We start from the raw sequence: 9658 nt of genomic DNA, 5'->3' as shown, positions 1-9658 counted from the left end.
GGTAGCGGAAGAGATACGGACAGCCAGCCAGCCAGGAGAAGCTCCTGTCAGGATCACTGTAGTAGCAGGGGGGATGGGGAGCAGTTGTTCTGGACAGGTTCCATCTCATTCAGTCTCCTCAAACGCTCTGTGCACCATACTTTCACAGTTTTAATAACGTAATAAAACGAGGCATGTGTGTAATGGAGTTTCTATATTGGGTTAGTTGAGGTGGAAGACCTCTGCCCTAGCTGTGGGTGGCACTGTCCCGTGGACCAGGGTCCTGGACGGAATCAGAAGGAGAAAGTAAGCTATGCAGTGTCACACAGCTTCCTGACTGTGACTGTGGCATCAGCACCTACTTCAAGCTCCTGCTGCCGCCGCGCTTTCCCTGCCATGATGGGCTGCATCCGAACAAAAACGCCTCCTTAAGCTGTTTTTGTCGCAGCAAAGAGAAAGTAACTAATACACGAGGTGATAAAAACAAAAGAAATAAAGAAAGAGCAAAGCCTCTCAGCTTGTCGGAGGCAGCGGTCTCTCGGAGGCTTCGGTGCATCGCGCATGCCTGGGAACGTCACTTCCGGCTCTGAGTGAGCCCTGTGGCTCCTGGAAGCCGTCTGATCCAGCCCAGGCCTTTTCTCCAGTGCTTGTCTATCCCCCTGTTCATCCCAGATCCCTCCTTAGCATCCCTGCTCCACTGACATCAAGTGTCTCACCAGTGTGCTACGGCAACAAGCCTGGAAGCCTCTTTCCCTTCCTCCTTGCCGACCCGGACTTCATTATACCTCACACAGGCTGGCCTTCCTGAAGTGCTGTCAAGCCCTGCCTCTGTCTGTCTCCACGGGCTCCCTTTTGCCACCAGATAGGGTTCCACGGTTGTTCTTCCTCCCACCTCTGCTCAGAGCTCCTTGACATGGTCGTTTTCCCTGCTCCTCCCACCCTGGCTTAGCTCCAGTTCCAGCCCTGCCACAGGTTATCCATTTGAGCTTCTCACACAAATGCTCCCGAAGTAAAAAAAAAAAAAAGGCCTGGGGGTGGAAAACTCACAGACTGCAAGCAGACACAGTCTCTGCCCTCAAGGACATACACTGCGGTGAGGAAGGTGGACTGTCATCATGAATGAGGGAGCACAAACCAGCTGTGTGGGCTTTTCCCTCAGTGAGAGGTGACTAGCAGGCTTTTAGGAACTGGGGGGTCTTTTCTCAGGAGGTTGGGTTGCTACTGTGAAAAGAGAAAATTTAGCAAAGAGGGTGGATAGCCCAGGAGATAGTTCCTGGAGAGAGAGAGAAGGGATAAGCTAGCTGTAAGAAAGAGAGGAAGTTGTGGGCAAGGCAGAAGACGTTTGCTTTGACACCTCTTCCTTAGGGACTCTCTGCTGCCAAGGAAGGTTTGGGGCTAGACAGGCTTACCTTGACATCCACAGGGACCCAGGGTGTGATTCAGAGGGGCCTTATTCTACACATATGCCTAAGAGTCTACAAGTTATAATGTAGTCACACTCGTTGCTAAATAAGACGTGGTCGACAGGTGTGGTGGCACACACCTTTAATCCTAGCACTTGGGAGACAAAGGCAGGAGGATCTCTAAGTTCAAGGACAGCCTGGTCTACATAGTGAGTTCCAGGACAGCAAGAGCTACACAGAGAAACCCTGTCTCAAAAAAACCAACCAACAAACAAACAAATAAAATGATCTGTCTTCCAGCCCTGATGTGCACACGCATCCCTGTAGGTTGGAGTTTGGAACTTTCCAGTCCTTTCAGCTCTCAGTGGAACATGTTTTTTTGGAACCTCTTCCTCTAGCCTCAGGTCCCATGTACCCAGGCCCCCTTCTATCCCGTCTCCATCCCCACCACAGGGGGCCTTCAGCTGTCAGGCCTCTCTGAGTGGTGTAAGATCCTAGCACATAGCTGTCTTTGTGCCATGCCCAGTGCACGCCTCGGAGGAGGCAAGTCATTCAGCTTCAGCTTTGGGGGCTATGGAGGGCGAGAGGACTCCCCAAGGGACGACAGTGAAGACATGTGACCTGGGTTTAAGCCCAAGATATTGAATAGAGAAGGCCAAAGAGTGAAAAGTGAGAGACAACACCAGGGACCCAGGGTACACAACAGGGACACAGGGGCAGGAGCAGCCTGTACTGAGAGCTATGAGCCTCCTGCCCCAGAGCCAGGTGGTAGGGTGTGTGTGTGTGTGTGTGTGTGTGTGTGTGTGTGTGTGTGTGTGTGTGTAACACAGCTTTCTGAGGAGGTGTGGAGGTGTGCACTTAGATTTTAGGAACCCGAATCTTTCTAAGCACTGACTGGAGCTAAGATCCATTCACAGCTGGGCCTAGGGTTGGAGTGGAGGAAGTGTGAGGATTATTCTAAGCAGGGAACTGCTAAAGGCAAGATTCAGACACCCCACCTGCATGTCTGCCTCTCCATCCAGGATTCCCAGAGGAATGCCCTGACTTCCCACAGATGTTTAGACCTTCCTTTCTACCTGCTTCCACCCCGCTTTCCTGCGTGATCGCCCTCACAACCCTCTCCAGCTTCTTGTATGTGACTCCTCCTTCCCTGGGGAGGGTCGAAGTCACCACCACCTTCACTGTCATCTCTCTACCACTCATTCTTTCCTTGTCCTCTGGACCACTTCCCCATCACCTTCCTCTACCTCTCAGACTCGAGAACCCTCCTTAAACTTGTCTCCAAGACCTCTTCAGCTCCTTCAGAGACATCCCCCCCCCCCCCCCGTCCCACCCTCTGATCCGGGGCCACCTGCAACCCTTTGATTTCCTGTCTCAGCAGTTAAACATAGGCTCAGCACAACACAAGGGCATCCTTCTGTTCAGGTAAATTAAAGCCATGCATTCTGGGAAGACGAGACTGAACAAAGACAGTGCCAGTGACCAGAAGCCCCTGAGGTCTCTTCACGAGCTCACCATGTCTGCACTGCCCTTTTTACCCACAAGTAATTGAGGCCCTTTTTCCTCACATGGCACCAGACACGTTAAATTAAAAGACATTTCTTAGGTCACAATATTTTCCTGGGTCTTTCGTAGCAACAAGAATAGTGATTGTGCTGCTTCTTCCAGTCTCTCTTGGAAGGTGAGATTACCGGGCCTGAGTGGGCTAGCCTGGGAACTTCAGGGGCTGCATGATGGCTCTCCTCACTTAGGGTTTTACCTCATCACATCTCCTCTGGGGAAAATGATTGACAGAGGTTTGTGAAACACTATGGTGTTCCCTCTTAGCCCCGGGTCAACCATTTGTGAATTACTCTGGAGTTGACTGGAATTCTGAGGGAAATAAGAGTTTGGGAAGAGAGCTATTGAGTAAGGAGCACGTAGATATATGCGGTTTTATTTTCTCCTGAACTGTGGATTGTCAATTCTAGTCCTTCGAGAGAAAATTATATTATCTTTGTAAAGAGCTAGTCTTTATCTTTCCAGTGAGAATGTAAGAAGATTGTTTTAATTTTTAATTTTTAGTTTTGAGACAAGGTCTCTCTATGTATCCCTGGCTGTCTTGGGACTCACTCGGCAGACCAGGCTGGATTTCAACTCACAGAGATCCACTTGCTTCTGCCTCCTGAGTGCTGGGAGTAACAGCATGCATCACCATGCCCAGCATTACTTGAGGTTAGGACTAACAGATTTTGATATATTTTTTTAAAAATCAGCACATAATTCTGCTCCCAGCAGGGAACAGATAGGAGGTATGTTGCTGGGAATTTTGCTGACTTGGCTTTCCAAGGGGTTGAACAGAGATCAAGGGAAATCCCTGCATCAAGCAAGAATTGTGCCAAGACATCCAATACAGAGCCAGGAGAGTATGGGTCCATAGACATCAAAGGGCACAACCAAGACCAAGTTAGATCTCAGTACAAATGATGAAGGGATGGGAGACAGGCCCCATCAGAAGCCAGAATCAATCCACTGGACATGTTCAGACAGAGCAGGGGCCACTCCTGGTACCAGACCCTGGTCCAACCACTCTGAGAGTGGTCCTAGACCAGCGACAGCAGCAGTACCTGGGAAGGTGCTAGAGATGACATTTACCAGGCCCCATATTAGACCCATTGAATCACAAACTCTGGGGATGGTACCCAATACTCAGTACCTAGAAAGCCCCCCAGGTAATTCCGGTTCCTGTTGCCACCGGGGAACCCCTTCCTTACCCCACACTCTTAGGAAATGTTTGCTCTTAGAGAATCTAGAAGTTTGTGGGTGCCGTTTTTCTTGGCATCTCAGACTTGGCTGGTGAATTTTGCCCACTCCAGATCTTTGGATTCTTGTAGGACTCCTTCACGGATTGTGGTCTGAGTCTCTGGAAACCTCAGGTGTGTTCATCCAGGCTTATTCTCAAATGTATCCGTGGTAGTTTGAAAGAAAACAGCCCTATATGCTCATGGGGAGTGGCTCTATTGGGAGGTGCGGCCTTGCTGCAGTAGATGTGGCCTTGTTGGAGGAAGTGTGTCACTGGGGGGTGGGCTTTGAGGTCTCAGAAGCTCACCAAGCCAGGCCAAGTGTGATTCATTCTCTTCCCACTGCCTGTGGATCCAGAGGTAGAATTCTCCACTCCTTCTCCAGCACCATGTCTACCTGTGCGCTGCCATGCTTCCTGCCATGATGATAATGGGCTGACCCTCTGAACTGTAAGCCAGAGCCAAATGAACTGTTTTCCTTTATAAGAGTTGCCGTGGCCATGGTGTCTCTTCACGGCAATAAACAGTGTCCCTTTAAGACAGCATCTGAATCTCTTCCTGATTAATGGGGGAACAATGTATACAGGACATTTTAAGAGTTCTTCTTCTTCTTCCTCTTCTTCCTCTTCTTCTTCTTCTTCTTCTTCCTCTTCTTCTTCTTCTTCTTCTTCTTCCTCCTCTTCTTCTTCTTCTTCTTCTTCTTCTTCTTCTTCTTCTTCTTCTTCTTTTTGTTTGTTTTTCTAGACAGGGTTTCTCTGTGTAGCCTTGGCTGTCCTGGAGTCACTTTGTAGACCAGGTTGCTCTCAAACTCACAGTGATCCACCTGCCTCTGCCTCCTGAGTGCTGTGATTAAAGAGGTGTGCCAGATGCCTTTAATCCCAGCACTCGAAAGGCAGAGGCAGACGGAGGCAGAGGGAGTCCAGGACAGCCAAGGCTACACAGAGAAACCCTGTCTCAAAAAGCCAAAAAAAGGGGGAGGGGGGATTTTCTACAAGTACTTCTGTGACCCCAAGGATTCAATCCTGCTGTGAAACATTTGTGTATGTGAGTATTCCTTTTTACTGTCCCCAGCATGTTCCCAATTCTCCTGGGCCAAGAATGGTAGGCCAGGCCAACATATAGGATGTGGCAGAGTCTTCCTTTGAGATAGAGCATTCAGCCTTTTTTTTCAACACCATAAGAACCCATGACATTGAAACACCATCCTCTATAAAATCTGAGATCTCCCAGAGGCCAGGTGGCCAACAGGTATCCCCAAAGCCTGCAGAAGGACCAAGAGCTCATCATTAATCTTCTCCTCCCCTTGGGGTTGGTCCTGGCCTTTATAACTTACAGTTGACTCTTGCATCTTAGGCCCTGACTATTCCAGATACCCCAGTGGCCAAAGAAGAGTTAAATCCCTATAGGGTTGTTAATGTCTTCACAGAAGAAAACTGCCCAGAGGGAAGCAGGAAAGCCTAAAACCGCTTTTCTTAGGACACCTTGACCTCTGCACGGTTTGACTGAAGCATCCAGAGGAAATGCAGAGAACCTGAGCCTCCTTTTAGCCTTGAGTGCTAGTAAACAAGGTGGGGAAAGGAATTGCACCCACATAGCAGCGGCAATGTGCTTCTGAGGGCAAGCAATTTCCTCTCTTCATTACCAATTAATGGGCATAGCTCCTGCCCACCAGGGCTCTTTGGGTTACTGTCACTGTGGTGAGGTGGAGTGATGGGAACTTGGTGCAACGCCTTGTGCCTTTGGCAAGCATCAGTAACTCAAAGCTAAGGGCTGAATGCGTCTCATTCAAGACAGGGTGTTGTCCGGTACTAACTAACTCCTGGGCATAGATCCATCATCTTTGCAAAGAGAACACTTTCCTAGGCACCACAGGAACACAAGGAGGCAAAGACCCAGCTCCTGCCCTCACTGTGAGATGCCTGAGTCATAAATTGTATATTGTGGTACAATAAGTATGAATCCCAGCAGCCTGTGAGGTCATCGGTTCACTCAACAGAGATTTATTGAGCACTTTACTGTTTCGTGTAGAAACTTAGGGACTCAAACAAAAGAAAACCAAACCCATGTTTCCAAGGTTTCTCTCTGGTGGAGCCGTGAGTGGCGAGGGCCACACTTCCCAGGTTCTCACCTCTGCCATTCAGATGGCACCTCCAGCTCTCGTCCCTGCCCTAGTCAGGTGACCCCTCAGTTTACATTGAGGAGTTTGCTGGGGGTCATCGCCTTGCACCCCTCAGCAGGCCGTGAACTCTGATTAAGTGCTCTGTCTTCCACCCTGGCTTTGCCCCATCATCTTCCCAAGAGGCTTCTTGGAAAAATCTTGGAGAGTCTAGCGGCTACTAAAGAGTGCAGAGGACCAGGCAGAGGGTCTTGCTGGTGATGCTCCTTCCCAGGAGCATCCTGATGCCACCTCTTCAGGCACAGCATGGTGCTTCCTTCCTCAGAAGTGAGAGAGATGTTTGCCCACCGGACTGCCACACCTACACTGACCCACGGTTTTCACAAAGGCATGGTGTTGATTACTACAGCCTACGCTCGCACTTTGCATCAGATAGTGTGAGCCTTTCAAAGGGATTCTCTCTCCAAACTGCCTGCCTTATTGCAGTTCCTTTGTATTTTCATATGTTTGTATTTCCATACCTGTTTCAGAATCAACTTGTGAATTTCTATTGAAAGGGGCTGATGGGATTTTACTTGATATTACACTGAATTTAGAGATCCACTTTAGGAGAGACAACATTTTAAAAGAATTGGGCCTTCTGATGCAGGGTGCTTCATTTATTTTGGTCTCCTCTGATTTCTTTAATCAGTGATTTGTAGGTTTTAGCATAAATAACCAGCATGCTATAAAATTTCATTAAGCTTATATTTGAATACTGGCATATTTTGGTACTATGATAAGTAGCATGTAAATGTTTTTTTTTTAAATTCTGGTTAGTCATTGCTAGTATATAAAGCAATCATTTTTACATATTGGCCTTGTGTCCTATGAAATTGTTCGACTCCTGGTAACATTAGATTTTCTGCATCAACTGTCATCTGTGAAAAGTGTCTTTCTCTTTTAAATTTATTTATGAGCACGGGTAATTTGCCTGTGTGTATGCCTGTGCCTCATGTGGTGCCCATGGTCTTGGGTCCCCTGGAACTGGAGTTACAGATGCCTGTGAGCCACCTTGTGGGTGCCTGGGAACTGAACCCAGATCTCTGCAGGAGCAGTAAGTGCTTTTAAGCACTGAACCATCTCTCCAGCCCATGCCACAAGTTTTGATGAATTGTATTTTTGTTGTCTTTTAGTTCAGTTTGTTTTTGTGGGCCATGGATTATTTAGAGAAGTGTTGCTTCATTTCTGTGTTGAGCTGATCCATTTGTGTTTCTCTTATTTAATCTCGTTTGGTTCCGTTATGGTGACATAATATACCCTTTTGATTTATGAATTTGTTGAGGCTTGTTTTATGGTCAGGATATGATAAAAAAGCATATGTTCTAGGAACACCTGAGAAGGATGTGTATTCTGTCACTGGCAGGTGAAGTTTTCTATGACATTTGGGTCCTGGTGTCTGGTCATGTTTTGAGTTCTTCCGTATCTCCTAACATCTGGGCTGGTTGTTCAATTGCTTGTTAAAATACGGTGCTAATATCTCCAACTGAACTTGTGATTTTACCTGTTCTTCTTCTTTTAGGTTCGTCAAGTTTGTCGTCATGTGTTTTGGGTTCCTATTTGTGCACACGAGTTTAGGATTGCTGTGTGTTTCGGGTAGACTGACCTTGTTAAGGCCCTTCTCTGTCTCCTTGTTATTTTTGCTCTGAAAGAAACAATATGATGTGACTATGAACAAACATGGTTCCTTCCCTCCTTCTTTTCTCTTCTTTCTTTCTCTGTTTATTTAACACTGTATCTCACCATGTAGCCCAAGATCTTTGAACGTATGGTCCTCCTGCCTCAGTCTTCAGAGTCTGGGGATTACAGGTGTGCACCTCCACACCCAACCTGATTTTCTTCTGACCAATGTGAAATAGAAGTTTCTGGTTCCTTTGAAGACTAAGTTGTGTCATGTGAATGTGTTTTTGCTTTGGTCCCAATTATGGGATATGGGAGTGTGTTTCCACCGCTGAAGACAGCCTTCTGATCTTTGTTTTTGGACAACAGACCCATGAGAGGGCATGTGATGTCTTGCTGGAAGCTGTCTTGTGAGAGGGAGGGCATGTGATGTTGTCTTGTGAGAAGGGCATGGTTTTTGCCAGCTGCAAAAGCCAACTTGTGTGGTCTCTGAGAGGAGATATACAGAAGCCCACGGACAGCGGGACAACATGTTCGCGTCGCTACGCCTTGCAACGGTTTGCATTGCGTCTCTGGTATCCGTTCTTTGACACTTTACTTTGCAGAGAGAAACGCTCCAGAGAACGTCTCATGGTGCTCCAGCTGAGCCCGCTGACCAGTGCCGATTCAGTGGAGTTTTATTGTTTTTGCTGGATCACTCCACTGCTGTTTGGTGTTCGCTGCAGGTATACTAACAACAAAGAGTGGAATCATCCCAAGCAACTACTTCTAGAAAGGTCTAAATCCTCTGCCTCTATTAACCTGAATTCTCTCCTACCTCAGGCCGGTTGGTTGGAAGGGAGGTAGAAGCGCTTAAGGACCCTAAATAAAGTAGGCTTTTAAAAAAACCTAAGCCTACATCAGTGTTAACATAATGTACCCTTTATATCCCTGCCTGCTAAAATGATTATATGGTTGCATTTGCAGTGAGTTTCTTGTAGTCAGGTTATAGGTGGGTCATGTTTTAAATGTATTCTGCGCCTTAATTGGTATTTTCACTTATATTTGGTGAAATCACTGGCATATCAGTATGCAAGTCTTCCATTTCATTTTGTTCCCCCACTCTTTCTCTTTCTATGAGTGTGTGTGTGTGTGTGTGTGTGTGTGTACGTACGTGTGTGCTTTCTATGAGTGTGTTTGTATATCTGTGTGTGTATGTGTATGAAGGAGATGTACCCTTGTCTTTATTTTCTTTTCTTTTGCCTTTTTGTGAGTTACTTCAACATTATTCAGAATTCCATGATGATTAACTTAATGACTTTTTTGTGAACATCTATTTGTATAGTCTTAAAAAGGTTTCCTTTAAGCATTATATGTTCCCATTTATCACAGTCAACTGGTATTATCACTAGAAATCTTTTACATCTGTTGCCCCTCCTCATATTACATATATATATGTATATATATATATTTTTTTGAGACAGTGTTTTTCTGTGTAATACTCCTGGCTGCTCTGGAACTCTCTTTGGTGACCAGGTTGGCCTTGAACTCACATAGATCTGCCTGCCTCTGCCTTCTGAGTGCTGGGAAAAGGCATGTGCCACTACACCTGGCCACCATCTATAATATATTTTAAAATCAGACTGTGGGCATCTGAGCTCCACAGAGACAGAACCAGAACAAGAATTAGCTGGACGGGCACCAGGCGACTCTTGTGCCTCATGGATGAAAATCAACTAGAC

The sequence above is a fragment of the Acomys minous genome (genome assembly GCF_964271855.1).
Source record: "Acomys minous genome assembly, chromosome: 2".
NCBI classification, from domain to species: domain Eukaryota; kingdom Metazoa; phylum Chordata; class Mammalia; order Rodentia; family Muridae; genus Acomys; species Acomys minous.
The sequence above is the reverse complement of the archived record's forward strand: the minus strand, read 5'-3'. Positions refer to the sequence as shown.